The 17,484-nt window shown below is 38.5% G+C and overlaps 2 protein-coding genes across 5 annotated transcripts in view; both read right to left on the bottom strand.

Annotated features, from left to right (window-relative positions):
• The window catches only part of ctbp2l (C-terminal binding protein 2, like), a 59,334-nt gene extending 42,717 nt beyond the window's left edge, over nt 1-16,617 (bottom strand). Inside the window, exons 1-2 of one of the 4 annotated variants that reach the window (XM_077626221.1) lie at nt 16,519-16,617; nt 3,126-3,336 (exon numbers count right to left, since the gene is read on the bottom strand). The gene's annotated coding sequence lies outside the window, so the exon portion shown is untranslated. Of the gene's footprint in view, nt 1-3,125; nt 3,337-5,180; nt 5,476-16,518 lie in introns of those variants that run through there. The other 3 variants (XM_077626222.1, XM_077626224.1, XM_077626225.1) reach the window with 3 other exon arrangements.
• Nucleotides 1-17,484, bottom strand: part of c18h10orf90 (chromosome 18 C10orf90 homolog) — an 80,725-nt gene that overhangs the window by 303 nt on the left and 62,938 nt on the right. The window lies entirely within an intron of this gene.

The raw sequence follows: 17,484 nt of genomic DNA, 5'->3' as shown, positions 1-17,484 counted from the left end.
CCGGCGCGATGGTGTATTATGTAAAGGTTAAAGTGCCAAACAGAGGTTTGACACATGAAGGGCACATAATGACACAAACCTACAAAAGCTCAGTCTAAATATTTGAAAACAGCGTGCGTTAGGTTTTAGTAAAGTCGTTATTTATTTGACAACATTTCACTGATTATCTTTTGGGTTATATTAGACTTGGTTATTATGTTAACTACATAACTATATATTAGTGGCAATGATTTTCAGTGAGCAGAGCTCAGCATAGGACTGGACAATCCGATTTATTAAAAAAAATACAGCAATATTTATTTTCTTCTTGTCTGATCTTAAACTCCATGATACAATGATCTAAACGTTATCCACTTAATTTAGAACATGTGCCAAATGCAAAGAACACCCATAAATGTCAGTATGCCAGCCAACCATATACCCAACCTAACATTTTCCATGATTAATGATCCCAATAACATATTCGCCCAGTCTTTGTTAGGCAATACCTATTGGACAATTTTGAATGAAGCTGAGAGCGTATCGGTACAGGCATAAAATTATGAAGTAGTAGAAAGAAAATATCATAGGATGTACTGCACTGAACTTTTGAGCTGCAATAATACAAATCTGCTTACAGTTCACAACAGTATTACGAGGTCCGATTGTGACAGGTAAATTATGAGTCACAAATTCTTACCTACTGCCACAGAGTATAAAGTTCAATCTCCCTGACAGAAGCCAAGCATGAAGTGAATCTAAATTTAGCACCAGTGTAAATAGTCAAATCGCTCTCCTACTGTTTGGGTGCCAGACTCAAAAGACTAGTGGTTCAGATGAAGGGACCCTCATTAAGACAAATGTCACCACTTGAATAAAGTCCAAGCGAAAAGCTGGATTTGATACTTTTGAGAAACATGACTGAACCTAGGAACCATTCACTGCCTGCAAGAGACGTCCAATCCATATTGACCGGGAGTGACGGCAGTGATCATTCATTGTGAGCCCATTGAAGTGAACCCCTAAAGAGGCTTTTGAATTGTTTGGACCTTTGCACGGAATAAAATGCATACCAGACACTTAGTGGAAAGGAGGCTAATCCCATTGCTTCCTGCAGTCTTGGCTTTGCTCGACATGATCATTAACCGGACTGATCCGAAGATACAAACTGCTGAGCGGCACATAGCGTGAGATGAAGTAGCGCAGCCACGCCGCTGTTACCATGGCGGCCCTTCACCCCCTCCTTGCTGCCTGCGCTGTAATTAACCGTGCTCAGCAATTTTCCTCCTCGGTATTGCGCTCATGTTTTGCTTATGTGCATAAGAAACAGGCTAATTCACTCAAATTAGAATCATTGCTGAATTCAAAATTTGAGGAGAGAAAAAAACACGCCAGGAGAACGATGGCCAAATAACAAGCTTGCCTGGCATACAATAAATCCACTTAGCGTTCCTGTAAACACTTGAAAATGAAGCCTGTTGAGTTCTCATCTCCAGAATAAAACCAAGGGCAACACTGGGGCGCATATCACAAATCACATTACAGGGACATGAAATTAACCCATCCTCTGCAAACATTTGGCCGTTGCACTGTATAACCTTGAAACCACATTTGTCTTCTTTGCAAGTGGAAGCCATAACTCCCCTGCCTCCCCCATCTTCTTGAAAAAGAGCGCCTTGGCGTTACTACAATGGCTCCAGTGAGGTAATTATTCAATATGATCCTTGGCTGCGCTCGTGATACCTTGTAATTTCATTTCACTTGCGTCTGTTTTGCGGCGCAACGCACAATGAGGGGTCCCAAAAGACCATTTCCTCTTTAAGATAATAAAGGCCTTTTGTGCTCGCCTTTGAGAAATCCTTGGTGGATTACGCCTGTGCAAATCAATTAATATGTAGATTATGAAGTTTTAAGGAAATAATGAGTCCAAATTCAGGCCGCCGAAACGTGGCTCACACGAGTTTCCAGAAATGACAAAAAGGTGAGACCTAGCGAAGGTAACCCATCTGTTCATCCAACGCGTGAGGTTCAGCGGCCAAGGAAAGACATCTGTTTAACGCCGAAAAACCAGAGCAGATAGCCTTATGTAAGAACAATCGCTGCATCTTTTCCCTCTGAACCTTCGAGCTCGCTCTGCCAATTCTGTAGCTCCGGTTATCCTTTACACACAACACAATCATGTCACCGTCATTGACCTGAAGCAAGAGTTTCAATATCTACCTCCCATTTAAGCAGACAGTTTATCTGGTTGGGTGTAAAGAAACAATGACACTAAACATCTTGAGAGACTAGGCAATTGACAAGAAACTTGTTTCCTTGAGCGATGATGCTAAAACTCAGACAATTCGTAATGTTCAAGTGCCTATGCTTGGACATCTCAGTATGAAAACAAAGTTGAAAACTTTGACACAGTTACTTAAAAACCATAGGTAAGCGATATGATCTGAAAATACAATCCACAATTTTGGGGGGAAATTTTAGATAGTGACCACTAAAAAACTGCCTTGGATAAAATCTTTTTCTCGCTATTTCCATAATTTGTGCTATCAGCCCCGCCCCCAGATACAATAATAATGAGAAACATATTTTTTTTAGTTTAAGCTATACACCTGCATTGATGGGAATAGACAATGAATCCATTTGAAGTGGGAGGGCTAGCAGCGACCATTCGCTCCCAGGCTATGCCAGTTCAAACAGACTGAATATTTATCTCCGTCATTAGCTGACAATTTTGCCTGATTTTGCGATGGTGACAGTTTGACCTTTTGTTCTACAGATTCCCCTTTTAAAACAAACATTATGAAGTTATTTCCTCAAGTGTCCACATTTAAAACAGACCCTTCATCAAAGACAAACTACCTTAACAACTTTTTTTAAGCCTTATTTGACATTGACGGATTACTCGCTACAATCTGCGGAAGCTAATAAATATCCCAAAGTTTGAACACAGGGCTGATTAGATGAGGCGCAAGGAAATATCTAATCGGTAACGTATTTGACGCCTCAACCCAGCAGGTACGCAACCGTGCAGACATACGCTCATTTGCAGGCACTTTCAAGGGAGGGCTGCCGCTGTAAATCCCAGCTAATGGTCACCAGAGAGGGAACTTTTTAACACGGAACTAAGAAAAGTCGCCGTTACTCACCCGTGGAGAGAGAGAGAGTGGGGGATCTTCAACAGTTTTGGCGGATGGTAATAAATATTGCACGGCGCCAACAGGGGTCCCTCTTAGAAAGCCGTTCAATTGCCTTGAGTGATAGGTCGCTGCTGGGCAACACACGGTGGAGGATGGCAGAGGGCGCATTCCTCACGAGGGGGAGTCTGTTCGAGAAGCTCGACAGCAGACATTTTTAACGCTAAGGGAAAAGAAGAAAAAACAGGAAGCGGGCCGCTTGTTTAACTTCTGTCAAATAACTTTGTAGGAGTAACGGCCCGCTTTAATGGAGTTCAAGGAACTCTCCACCATTTGAACAACTTTTCTGGAGATAACCGGGTTGATGGAAGACTTGTGTGATTGGATGGTTGACAAAATAAATAAGGTCATTTAGTTACAGTCACTAAAAGTATCAAGAAATTGAAAAGTTGCTGAAATTCACAAAATTAAGAGGATCGATGATCTAAATTAATCATTTTGAGAAAAACAAGAATTATATCATTTTTCTTTTTATGCCTGAAGATAGCCGTTCAAATATGGTACTGCATACCACATGTGCTAGATAATTATCTCGATCTGTTGACACAAAGAACAACCACTGTCACACCATTTGCAAATAAATGTGACCTAGTACTAGTTACTGGATGTTCTAACAGTATGTTTAGTTTCTACTATTTTCAAAAGGTTTTAAGGTGCATGTTTAAAACTTTTAGATTTTTTCTTTTCAAAAGCAACCAAAACTAGTGTATCATTTTCATCTTAAAATGAGGATTTTCATAATCCATTTTCACAGTCAAATTGGATTGGAAATCTATCATGATCACTCCATGGCAGTAGTTCGAGTTACAAGTGATTGACTTTTGCTTTGCACGTAAAAAAATTGAGGTACATGCAATCTTCAGCGGCTCACCCGCTAGATTTCGGTATCCGTTACAATGCCTGCCAAGAATCCCGCTCTCCTTCAATAATTTCACCAAAGCCAAAAGATGCGTTTTAAGCACAGGATTACAGTTATGCTCTTCTAGAAAGAAAAGGGTAGCTGCAGGAGTTGACTGTATATTCAGCCTATGGTGAAAGTTGGTAAAAAAGATGATTAATATGAGGAAGGAAATCTTACTATTTTTAGGCTGGGCTAAGAAACAAGCAACCGTGGCGCTCAATGCTTATCTTATTTCACAAAACGACGTTTCTAACCATGACAAAGCAAGTGTCAAAAACCTGGAGGACCCTCTCCACCCTCTAAGCTACCACCGCCCACCCCCGAGAAGGGTTCACCACGAGGGCATCCGACAAAACAAGAGGTCAGGGTCACTTCCACGCGACAGATGCGACAATTTAGCCGCGAGCTGTCATGTGTTTAAGTGTTTGGGGGCCATTTTGATTATGGTTTGATGAATAAACATGTGCTTTTGGCATCATCCATTTACAAATGACCCATATTTCTATGTTTAGAAATGTGAACTGCAGTTGCCTCTCTTTCTAATGACTTGAAAATCGCCAATCGGCAGCCTTTTAAGAGAAAATATTTGTAGTAAAGGGCTAAGAAATGTGAGCAATAAGCATCGGCTGAAAAAGAACTGCGTTTTATACTTGTGAAGATAGTTTGGGGAGGGGGGGCGGTAGCCTGGCCGGGAGAAGAGCTCATCCGCGGGGACCTGACTCAAGGAGGTGGGGGTAGTGGTGGTCGTGGCGGTGGGAGGGGTAGAAGGAAGAGAAAAAAAGAGGATGGCGTCGATTGACGATCGCCACAACTCAAGAGTGCGACCTAATAGCGGCTTTCGATGGCCATCCATTTGCTTTCCAACTTCGCTATGCTAACGTATTTGCCATTGACGGAGGAGGGGGTCGATCTAACCCTCGCGACGGTGCTAATGGAACAAGGTGGCGGACATTAACCGGTGGGGGGAGGCGCGCTGTCAGTTGGACCGACCCGCTGCTTCTGTCCGCGGCAAGGTGGCCACCACACATGGCCGCTGGATCTGGCTGGATCCAGCCTTGCCTCACCGCAAAACTCTCAATTAAAACATCGCCATTCGCTCGGTTTACCTTCACGAAGTGCAAAAGGGGGAGAAGTTGACTTTTTTTTTCCTAGGCGAACGCCGTCGTTTTCGTCGTCGTCTTAGTGCTCAACGGCTGGGGCAGCAGCATCATCATCACCATCCGTAATTCAAAAGAATCCACTTTATTAATCCGCCAGGAAAAACTGGGATCTTCTTCTCCCCCTCTCTTCTTTTTTTTTGTTTTCCGGCCAGCGAAAATGTTGCGACACGGTGCACGCCGCCTCCTTGTTGATTAAAAGAGGAGTAAGTGTTCCGCTGCTTTATTTTCCCCTCTCCGCCTCTTTTTTTGCTCACTATGTGCAACTCTTGTGTGTGTGTTTTTCTTCTCTTTTTTTTCATCAAGGCGGGGTCTTGGCTCGTTCAAGCCAATGACATAAACCAAGAAGCCCCCCGCCCTCCTCCTCTTTTTACTCCTGTGGTCAAAGCATCTCTCAGCCTGAAGCAGTTTTGCACTCTGACAATCATCCTTTCCTGACACTCACCAAATAAATGCATATGTCCACTCCCTGCTGCAACATTGCATATAAATATGACAACAGTCCTGCATTTGGTACATCAACTCACCAATAAGACCACCAAACCTTATTAAATAACCGACAAACAAAGTACATAAACAACAAACTAAGTAATGAAGTTACTACTAAGTAAGTACCAATACAATCATATTATAAACTAAACAACAATAAAGGCAACTACACTTTAATCAAATTACACAAAGCAAGGAAGCATTCATAAAAGCTACCAAACAATGAATTAACAAATCAATAGTGTTATGTTTAAGATCACTCTATCTAAAAACCCAGGCCAATACTTTTGGGATTTCCAGACTGAAATGAGACAAACCCTTTTTTTCCTGGGGTGTGTGAGTGTTTTCCTTTAAAAAAATCACACAAATGAAGTTAAAGTTCTGGTCGTCACAGTAAATCCAGACCCTCCAGTCCGAGACCGATACAAAACCAAGACCTCAAAGTCTGGTTTTGAGAATGGTCACAAAAGAGTTGCAACACTACCAACCACCCAAACGAAGTAACTAAATATAAACTGACTGCCAGCTACCTAGAAAGTCAAGGAACAAACTAATCCAATGAAGTAACTAACAAGAAAATTAAAAACATGGCCAAGAAAAAAAGCAACTCAAGGAACAAACAGGCAAACCAACCAACAAAATAACTCTCAAACCTCAACCAAACCTCAAAAATGTATTTTCCTAATAACAGAAAATTCAAAACAGTTATCCGACTAACAAACCTTCAAATTCTTTTTAATCTCCACATCTGAAATATGAATCCACATTTAAGGGAACTGCAAACTGACCACATTTTTATGCCTCAACCACAATCCACTCATTTTCTTCAATCAAAATTGTCAGTGCACCACCACAGCATAAATAAACAAATAGACATCCACAATGGCGGCACTCATTGTGCATGCAATACTTGACGGTTACGACTATCTACTACTATATTCCCGGGCTTATAGTTCACAAATACTCTAGGGTCAACCGTGCAGAAGCGATGCGACCGCGGACAAATGTGTCCGTGAATAGAGGTCACGAATGACATCATGTCATTGATTTCCCCCCCTTGTGCTTTTTTCCCCTTGTAATCCATTGGTCAGATTTCCACACGTATATTTTTTCTTTAGGTTCAAACTAAACAGCAACTATTGAGGTCATAAAATAGGGATAATACCACGAACAGTGAATAGTGGAAAAGTATTTGACACCCTGCTAAATTGTTTAAATCGCCTGTGTTAATAGTTTTAAACTTGGGATGTCCCGAGCACATATTTTTGCATGACAGTCAAGTCCGAGTCACCTGCGGGCAAATTGTTTTTTACTGGATTTTCATACATAAATAAATATATTTTAAAAACCCAATCTTTTTTTTTAACCCAATAGAGATCCTCTAAAAATAATGTGATTGGCCTGATTACCAATCAGATGATTGGATCTAAGACATTTCTGATTTAAACCATTGCATTACCATCATTAAAAACAACAATGGATTGTATGTAAAATACACCAATCACCAAAATTTAAATTGCTTGGTGCAGTGAAGAAGGTAAGATAAGACAAATTAAACCTTGATAAAAACAAAGGCTTGTTTAGAAATGAACTTGCATCAATACTTGCTGTAAAGTGTGTCATTATGAAGTAGTTATGAAAGTAATGCTCTTTTTTGGGGTAGAATAAATACTAACTTTTGGGCATGGAAGGGAAAATGTACTCATTTTCTGTATAATTTGAACAACATGTATCCTTCACACCACCGGCATCGAGGGACACATCTATCACTCTGCGAATGAATTATTGACGCCATGTTACTTTCATAGGGTGGATTTAGTGGCTTCTAACAAGCAACCCAATCAACTGAAATTCTAAGGGGCTTGGATTTTAATGTATTCGCAAAGCATTATTGACCAAAAACAGATTACTTGAATTGAATTGAATTACTGGATCATGTTTCAGTGGAAGTGAAAGTTTCTGAGATGAGGGTTTATTCAAAGGTTATTGGATGGCCAATTAATTAGTAGCGAATCATTGGAGCATTTTGACACATTATTTTGCCTTTTTATAAAATATTAGTATATCAAATTAAATATCGGACTCTCTTCTTTCACGATTCTTTTGTGATTTTCCATTCTTTTGTAATCGAAGTAGAAAATGTGTTTTCATCTAATTGCAGCTATTTTTTTCCTGGATGCCTCCAATGTGGCATCACAAATTTGAGTGATCTTGTAAACAAAATGATTCATGGCTGCCATCTGGTGACGGATGGAAAACGTAATTGGTGATTATACTCGTCAACAGCACTGAGCGTTCGAATTGAATGATATAATGTGCTACGTATTTGTAAATAGAGTTCAGTTAAAGAAGATTTAGTCCAGTGGAGAGCTATGTTAACAATCTAAGTTAGAGTAAAGGACATTTTTGTGAAATATTTTTCATTAAAAAGACAAACAAAGAAAAAGACTAAAAATCACAGAATATATCGAACTAAAAAAAAATTCATTGATGTCTTTAAATATTCGAGTGTTTACAATTCGCGACTCTTAAAAGTTGAACATATCCAATATGTATATATTTAGATACATACATATGCCACCGCGACTCCCTTCTGTCCACTTTCCTCCTGTCATTAATATGCAAATAAAGCTATCATAGTTGCGTGTCGGGAAGAAAGCTGTCATGTTTTTGCCGCTGTTTGGATTTTTTTCTTCTTCCCTGGCAGCGTGTTTTATCTTTGTTTAGCCGACGAATCAAACATGTAAACATTGCTTCATTAGGATCTGCCAATTTGCTTGTTTTATTGGCGCCTTCCCATTTGCGCCATCCAAGATTGTCAACCATTATTTAATTCAGAGCTGCCATTGACCGCGCTACACATTTTGACTGTGGAAGGCTGCAATCGAATACTTGCTGTCAATACTCCCATTGGAGGTCTAGCCTGGTGTATGTGATATGATGAGAAAAGAGAAAAAGGTCAAGGGTCGCAGAGGTAATAAATATGGCAATGAGTTGAATTTGTCTGCTATGTCTAGTTTATGATTGTTTTTTTATATAATAAATGAAGAATTGAGAACTGGCATCCACATATTATATAAACATTACGTTTTGGGTCAAATATAGACCACACTTGTAAAGCAAATGTAAATATTATGGCCTACATGACTCAAAATGCTGGTCTTTTTGGCGTTAATTAAAAAAAATGTTATTATTATTACCAAAAGTAGTTACTTGGCCTTAATTTTACATTTTATCCTCGTGTCATCAATTATGGTTGGGGGGCATCAAGGGAGTCAAATATTTGAGGCTACGTGACAAAGGTTAAGTCTCCCCGAGATAAAAGAAAATTAACTCAATTGAAGCCATAAGCATTAGAAATATGTTGCCCTGTAGATTTATATTTTTATAAAAATCACTACAGCCTATCATGGATCATAGTGGAATAGCATAATTGTGTCCATATTGCGTTGATGACATCGTGAAATGGGGTCAATTTCCACAGAGTGGCCACCTTAAAAGATTGTTGATTGAAAAAAGAACCTTTCCAATTACAAAGCAGCATTTTCAAATGACAGCACAGACATAAAATCCAAGACGCCTGCCTGTTTATGACTTTGGAGTGCTTTGATGGAAAACGGCCTTTATTATTGCAGCGACACCCAATTTGTTTCCCCCGGCGAGCTATTGTTGTTTATTCCCAAAGCCTTATCTTTTACTTTTGACGCTTTGTCGTTCACGAGGAGTAGGAGAAATACGTCGTTAACGCTCAAGCGCCTGTTCATTAATCATCACTGACATGGATATGCGAGCGGGAGATGGATGGCGGGATGCGGATGCGCCGTTAACCCCTTCGACGCACGCAATCGATGAGACTTGCGAGGAAGTTCAGTAACGCACCATCATCCTAAGACTCTGTAATACATTTATTACTGTATTGATATTGATTGGTGTATTTGAAGAAGGAACTGCTATGTGAAACAGAGGCGGGGCTGCGTCTTTAGGTAGGAGATGATAGAATAATGCGACAGTTAATATTATTATCCTTTTTATCTTTTAAACTTTACCTGTGTTGCTCGAAGAGTATGAAATCATACTTTGGTTTAATCGGGCATTATATTTAGAGGATCGGCATCGGGTTAAAAAGATAGGGTTTTTAAAATGTATTTATTTGTTTTTAAGTATTGAGTGCTACAAACGACAAAATAATAAATATATCTATATATATAGTATTACAGTATATATTTATATTTACACTAGTGAAACAAACTTTGCAGAACGAAGAGAAAATGTCCAGTAAAAATATAAAAGTCAACAATATCAGAATCAAAAGAGCTCAATATATCACATTGGACTATTTTTTTTATATATGTTTATTAATGTGAACCAAATACTTAAATGTAATTTGTTTGCAAGTGTACGTATTTGGGTGCTACACAATTCATTAGCGAAATAAAATGGTTTTTTTCCTAATAACCCTGGTTTTAATGTTGGGCAGTTTTTTTTTCAAATTGGAAAAGACATTTGAATGTAGTATTTTTTCTTTTTTTGATTACATTTCCGAGGTATTGTATTATTAATAAGACATATCATCCAGTTAATCTCAAAATACTTGTTAGATTAAGGATTAGTTATTTTTTACATGTGACATATTTTAAGTTATCTGCCTAATTATGAAATAAATTAAATAGATACTTTTCATTTTTATATTTTAAACTGTGTTTTGTGTTTTAAAAAAAATGTACAGAAAGCAGTTTGGCAAAGACGGAGAGTAGCCATGTTGTGTGAAGTTTCCCCGGAGCGGTTGTGCTGGCGGGTGCAAGCCAGGAGACATTCGAAGTGGGTCGGAGGACGGCAAGAGTGGGAGCAGCGCCCTGCTGGGAATTACAGTCTGGTGTGTCTATGTGTGTGTGTAGGTAATGGACAGACGGGGGGGATTGAAAAACAAAGAGGCTTGCCTGCGGTGTGTCACAAAAGGACATGTTGCCATTCTTTCTGCTGTTAGGAAACAATTAGTCTTCCTTCAATTTATGAGTAGGTCTGCCATAACTAATCAACACCTATTGTAATTTTTTAACATAAAGGTGCACTTGACTATCAGCTTCACCTACCAACTTTTATGAGAAAAATACTTATAGAAATCGCAGGGTAGTGGCTTATAGTGCAAAAACCATGGTAAACTATTTTGATGAATTATCTTTATTGTTGTTGACCTAAAAATGGACTAAATGCTCTTTTTCACCCTCTTAGCAGATTTTCTTTATTTTTTTGGTTTGAATGTACCGTATTTTCACGACTATAAGGCGGACTTAAAAGTCTTAAATTTTCTCCAAAATAATACAGTGTGCTTTATATATGGAAAAAAACTAAAATGTGTCATTCATTGAGGCTGCGCCTTATAATGCGGTGCGCCTTATAATGCGGTGCGCCTTATAGTCGTGAAAATACGTAAGTTAAATGAATATGAAACCAAAGAAAAGCAAATGTTCTCTGTTTCAGTTACTTAGTTTTGGGGGTCAAATATTATGTATATGATAAAAATAAGATTTAAAGATATTTTCTCTATTGCTGCAGAAGCTATAGTAAAAAAAGTCTTAAACAAACTTCCCTTTTTGTATTATTTTAGTGGATTTTATTGGAGTAAACTATGTACAATGCCAACTATTTCTAATGTGAAGATCCTGCTTCATGAAAACAGGAAATTCAAAACTGTAGTACTCATAAAAATATATATTCTTATTTGTCTACTAAGTTACCGATGTACTACAATGTTTTGATACAACACAGTACTATACACTGCTATTTTAATTATGGACAACACAATGTTTTAGGTGTTCAAGTGTTAACTATTTAACTGCTACTGGTGGCAACAGCCCAATTCGACATGGAGGTCTGGCAAGGATTATTCACTGCCAAGAACTCCCAGACTATTAACGGCAACAAAGAAGTGAAACCTTAACTCAGGGCACCTTTTTTGCCCCAGATTTTAAACAGCAACCTCCAAATAACCGCTTGCTCAATCACTGCATGAAAAAAGCTATTGAATGGAGAACTGCTTGAAAATTGGACACCCGCTTTCAAACTGTGTGTGGAAAAATCATTACAGCAGGCGAGTATACGCCAAGCCCGGCAAGCTCACTTGTTATTGCGCCATTAATAACTTTTTTTGCGCTGCCAAGCAGACATCATCTGCAGGCTCGCTCGAGGGAGGCGGGAGTTGCTAAATTAAAAACATCAGGGTTACTTTTTCACAACTTTGACTTCACCAGGATTGTCCGAATTGTCCGCTTAACGGATTGTCAGTGTCCAATCTGACCATCTTTTTTTGCCCCTGTCAATTTTCAGATATGTTTTTTTTCTTTTTAAATGAATTATTCAACAATTTCAACACAGTAGAGTACTGAACTGCATGTTAACTATACAAAGTAGAATATGGCCTTAGACTTCAAGACAAAAAACTCATTCTTTTCATTTCAAAGTGAGGGAACTTAACACGGGACAGTGACGCAAGACTGCCGCACTGGCAGGCTTCCTCATGCTATAGTTGAGATTCTGCTGACACGTCATATGCTCCGCAAAAAATAAAGAAATAAATAAAAATCTGCAACTCGAGTGCTTTACACAGCAGAAACAGACGGTAAATCGGGAGGAGGGTAGTGAAAGGATGGGGGGGAGGGGGCATTGTCGGTGATGCTTTTATTGTGCATTCCAACCACATTCCATGACTTGTTAATCCCTGATGCGGTGACGGCTAAAAGACTCACGCAATTGAAGGAAGAAGTGGAGCGTTTTTCGAAGTCGATACATCGTAGACAACTTTATTCAGTTGTAAAAGAATCCGTTGTTATATTTAGAGCCAAAAAACTTTTAAAATCTTTGTCGGAGATTAACTCGCTGATGTAAGGCCATGTAAATATGTTCGGAAACTATTTTGTTATCAGGATAAGCGCCACCTAGCTTCTGCACATGGTCCAATCGTGAGGAATTGTTGTCTTTCGTAGGCGCGATCGGAAATCAGACTGGACCACATTTTTAAGATCTGGTTTAAAAATCTATTTGTTTACATTTTAGCAGCGATAGCAAAAATCAGAAAGAATTGCTAGGTTAGTGAAAAGTTATGAATTTGACAGATTGCGTAAATAACATGATTAGCTTCTTTATATTCTCTGCGTGCGATTATATCAGCACATTTAAATGACCAGAGATCACAGTGGACAAATGAACAAATTTGTAGCAATAGCAGCCAATAAATTGAAAACCAAAATTTCCGTTTTGTTTGGTCATGACAAACAGTCGCTGCGGAAACGAAGCAAGTAAGCCGACATGTGAAGGAAAGCGAAAGGCGGCTTTCATGTCAAGACGTGAGGGGTGGCACAAAGTGTTCATCTGTGAAATTGGATAAATTTAAGTTGCTTGGCAAATGGAATTAAATTGTATTGGCTGCACTTGGAAAAGGGGCTGAAAAGAACGAATATGCATGTTACTCTATTAAAAGAAGCCCACCGTCAAAATACAGTTATACGGTACGTTTCAACCAGCAACAGCATGAGGGAGGTTCAAATGTCAAATTTAAGAGACACTGCGTGGGACGCCAAATGTACACAACGTAAACATCACGCCCTTTGTTTCCAGTTTCTGTCCCGCCCACGCTAAGGTAGCGGTTAGAAAAAAGGCAGACGTAAGCCACCAAATGTTATGAACTTCAAACTCAGGGGCGCGCGAGCTGATCATTTCAAACCAGAATAACAAAATTCTTGTAAGACAAATGAATAGTCCTTTGGAAGCAATTTTGCAAAACTAACAAAAAATTGAATCTGAGACATATGGGGGGAAAACGACTTTTGTAGTTATGTACTACTACCACATGTTTTACATGCAACTTACTGTTATTGAACATTAACACTAATACTTTTACGATCGCTGCCATCCCTCCTTTGCCAAAACAATTGGACATCTATTGACAATAATGGTAGCAGACATACTCCCAAAACAGACATGAACTTTCTGCCATTATCTATTGGTACGAATCTGGTGTGCACTCTTAAATCTAAATTTTACTCACAAAAACGACAAAAAAATCAGAGCACTACTGTATTTCCAACAACAGCTACCGCATTTTTTTGCATATTGACCGCGTATAAGTCGTACCCTTAAAATTGCCTTAAAATTGTTGAATTTTACGATTTCTCTCATATAAGACGCCCCCTGATTCACAACTTTCCCCTCCATATTCATGCTTTCAATAGGTAGTACAAATGTGTTACTTTAAAAGGGAAAATCAGTACAACCAGGAAGTGTGTCCGTAGCGGTCTAGATTCCACAAAGTCTATGGGTGCAATAATAGAATGAGATAAACATTACGTATCAAGGCTGATATTTCAAGACTAATCTCTATTTTGAAATAAATGACTGTATCGACCATATTGTCTTGCGTTATGGCGTTTCGTCTTAGTCACGTTGCAGTTTCGTGCATGTGAAGTCTAATTATGCGCATATAAGCCGTACCCTTGATTCAGTCATCATTTTTTTAGTTACAAATACAGCGTGTATATGCGAGAAAATATGGTAAATGGTTTACACGTGTAACCCTTTCAGAAAAAGTTTAGTTTCAACATTCCCCTACAAAACCCTGAAAAATCATCTAATTAGCAAATTAGCATCGATCACATTACCGCAGAGGTACAAATATCTCCAAGGCAAAAAAACATGTTGGCATTAGCAAAAGGAGATTAGTCATTTTTTTTGCTTCTACAGTCCCTCTAATCAATCCAGAGGATAATAACTGTGCCTCAACATTTTTGTCTATAATTATTCCACTTCTAGCCGTTGCAATAATTCCACGGCGTAAACAAGCGGCAAATCCGACACCCTGCATGCATTTTCCCCCCTTTTTCCTTTTGCGATGGCTGGCTTTGTAATGAGCTAAAGTAATTAAGCGCTGCCACCCGGGGGTAAAAGGTGCGCGTGGTACATTCTAAGCTAGTCCGAATGGATCTAATAATGAAATCACATACGGTCCCTATGTAGCTCTCAGTCCGCTTGTGGCTGTCAATTGAATAATCCAAATAGGTACATTTACAGAGAGAACACTTCATGTAATAACACTTAATGAAAACAGCCAAATTTGTATAAGAAATATGACAATAAAAATATCTAACAGTGTTCTATAATACACTTGCTGTGATGTTCTTTAAATGGTACTTATTTATGTCACTGATAATATCAACATTTACTTAAAATGAGTGCCCATAAATCTCCACTAAAATAAGGTTATGTCTGCTTAATATTAGAGGGGAAAACATTATAAATATTCTAAATGTCAGGAATGTGATTCAGCCTTGACTATCTTCGTAATTAGCATACCTATCAACTTATACGTTTTTTGCTCATTTCAAATTGTGTACGCCGTATAACAACTGTCAAAGTACTTTGTGTTTATAAATGTGTATTCAACTTTAGTGTACACAAACCTCCATTTGGAATTTGGCTATTTTCAAGTCGCCTTATAACAAAAACCCTACGTTTTTAATAATACACCACTTGAGCATGATTTGTGCATTTGGTTCGGTATGTATGTTTTATCGGCATAATTCACTCGAGTCAAGGTGCTAATGTTATTACGTTTTTGCTCCCCCGGCAGTCTTAAGGATGAACCATTCCGCCCGTGCCCCAGCGCTGTAAATTAATGGCAACAAGGGCGAGGCATTAGGATGCAAATGAAAACACCGTCAAACGGCGTTTTCATTCAGAGGCAAAATGGCGGGCAGGTTTTGCTCGGTGGCCTTTTACGAGCCTCTCATAAGCGTTTTTTTTTTTTGCCTCCAGTCGTGTCTGCGTCTTGATAAAGACGTTCAGCTCGTTTACACGTGTACTCCGCTGAGCAAATATTGACTCATTTTACAGTAATTGTTTTTTTCCCCCATTTCACGCAGAAATGTGCAAATGTCTCTCGCTTTGACTTGCTCTCCCACACTATGCCGGAGATAGTTCTCCAAAACGACGGCATCTGCTAACTTCTCCGTTTAATTTCCCTCCCTGGCGATAACAGAGTGTTTCTGGCGCACGCAGATGGACGTCGGCATCAAACTGTGAACGAGACGCGTCGGTTTTATGGCATGGGATGCGATTAGGCAAAAATATAAATAAATAAATGAAAGAGGGCTCATTAGGAGACGAGATTGTCTCATTGGAAGGGTAATAAATAAAAAAGGGCATCACACCATAGACTCGAGTAGCTCTTAGCAAGATGGGAACCATATGTGAGCTGGCAGAGCAAAATTCGTTGAACAGATTTTGGGGTAAAAAGCAATAAAGGTTCACGAGTTGAAACTTTGCAGGATTTGAACTTTCCTCTAATAAACCTTTGGTAAGCACCTTTTATTGAGTCAAAGTTCTATAATAATGAAATAAACCTCACGTGTTGCAAAAATATTTTTGCTTATTTCCCCAATTTAGTTGTGAATTGAAATTAGGTTTAAAAAAAAAGCATCCTCTGATTGCCTTATATTCACCCAGCAGTACATTGTGGGAGATTAAATTGATGGTCAGTAAACATAATGTGTGACTGTTTTCACAAATAGACTTACCTCACAGTTAAAAATCAATTTAACTAAAACAATTAAAGACAGAAGTCGGACAAAAAATGCGTGTCAGTGAATTAAATGATGAAATAACGCTGGCAATGGCCAAATTAATGAGTATGTCAATAACGGTTAAAGATTGTAATGAATTAATGTCATTGATGTCTGAATTATTTTTTAAATTGAAATGGAATTCATTCAAGTCATGACTTTAGGGCTAAAATGAAAAATGAACTTACCTCAGTATGTACTGACTTTCTGTGCAAGATTTGGTGGTTGTCACTTTTAAAATAGATGTCACAGTGACTCCTTTTGCTTTGCCTGATCCCATTTTTTCTGCAAAATTTAAAATACAAAAAAACTGCTTTAGGAAGAAGAAAAAAATAAACGGTACCCTCTTTAAAAATTAGGCTTTGGTTATTTCATGACATGAGTAAACTAGCTCCCGCAACTGGTAAGGATGGTGGAGCCATCGCTATGGCAACCCCTTTTTCCCCGTCATATCTTTAATGAAAAGGTAATGAGAGAAACATAACAGTCCCAACTTCATTACAGCAGTAAAGATTGGCAATAAAAAAGTCAATTAGCGTGTCCGTCATGTGCTGTGGCTGCAGGAACAGGAACTCAAGCTTTCTTCTACCTGCTCATTAAAGACCAATACGGCCATTTAAACAACTTTTTAACTCTCCCGACAAACGCCTCATATTATGAGGTACACCTGCCTTTACAAAACTAATGCCTGTCTTGTAATTTATGCTTTAATTGGACCGCTATCCCCATGTCAAATAAACGGCAAGCATTCAAGCCCACCTCATTACAGTAGCACCTGTAACAATCGTCTGATGGGGTCTTGCTGGCATTTGCCCCGCCCACCCAACAAATTTCCCATGGATAATTAGGCTGATCTATATATGTATGCAGACACAAACACACACATACATATATATATATACATATACATATATATACATATATATATATATATATATATATATACACATACATATATATACATACCTATACACATATATATACATATATTACATATATACATACATACACATACATACATACACATGCATACATACACATACATACACATACATATATATATATAGTAATGTCGACTGAATTGTCTGATTCTAAATATTCTATTTAATGTGAATATTGTACGATTTTTGTGATTTGCAATGTTATATTTTCAG

The sequence above is a fragment of the Stigmatopora argus genome, chromosome 18 (genome assembly GCF_051989625.1).
Source record: "Stigmatopora argus isolate UIUO_Sarg chromosome 18, RoL_Sarg_1.0, whole genome shotgun sequence".
Lineage (NCBI taxonomy): Eukaryota > Metazoa > Chordata > Actinopteri > Syngnathiformes > Syngnathidae > Stigmatopora > Stigmatopora argus.
This window is presented reverse-complemented; position numbering and strand designations above follow the sequence as displayed.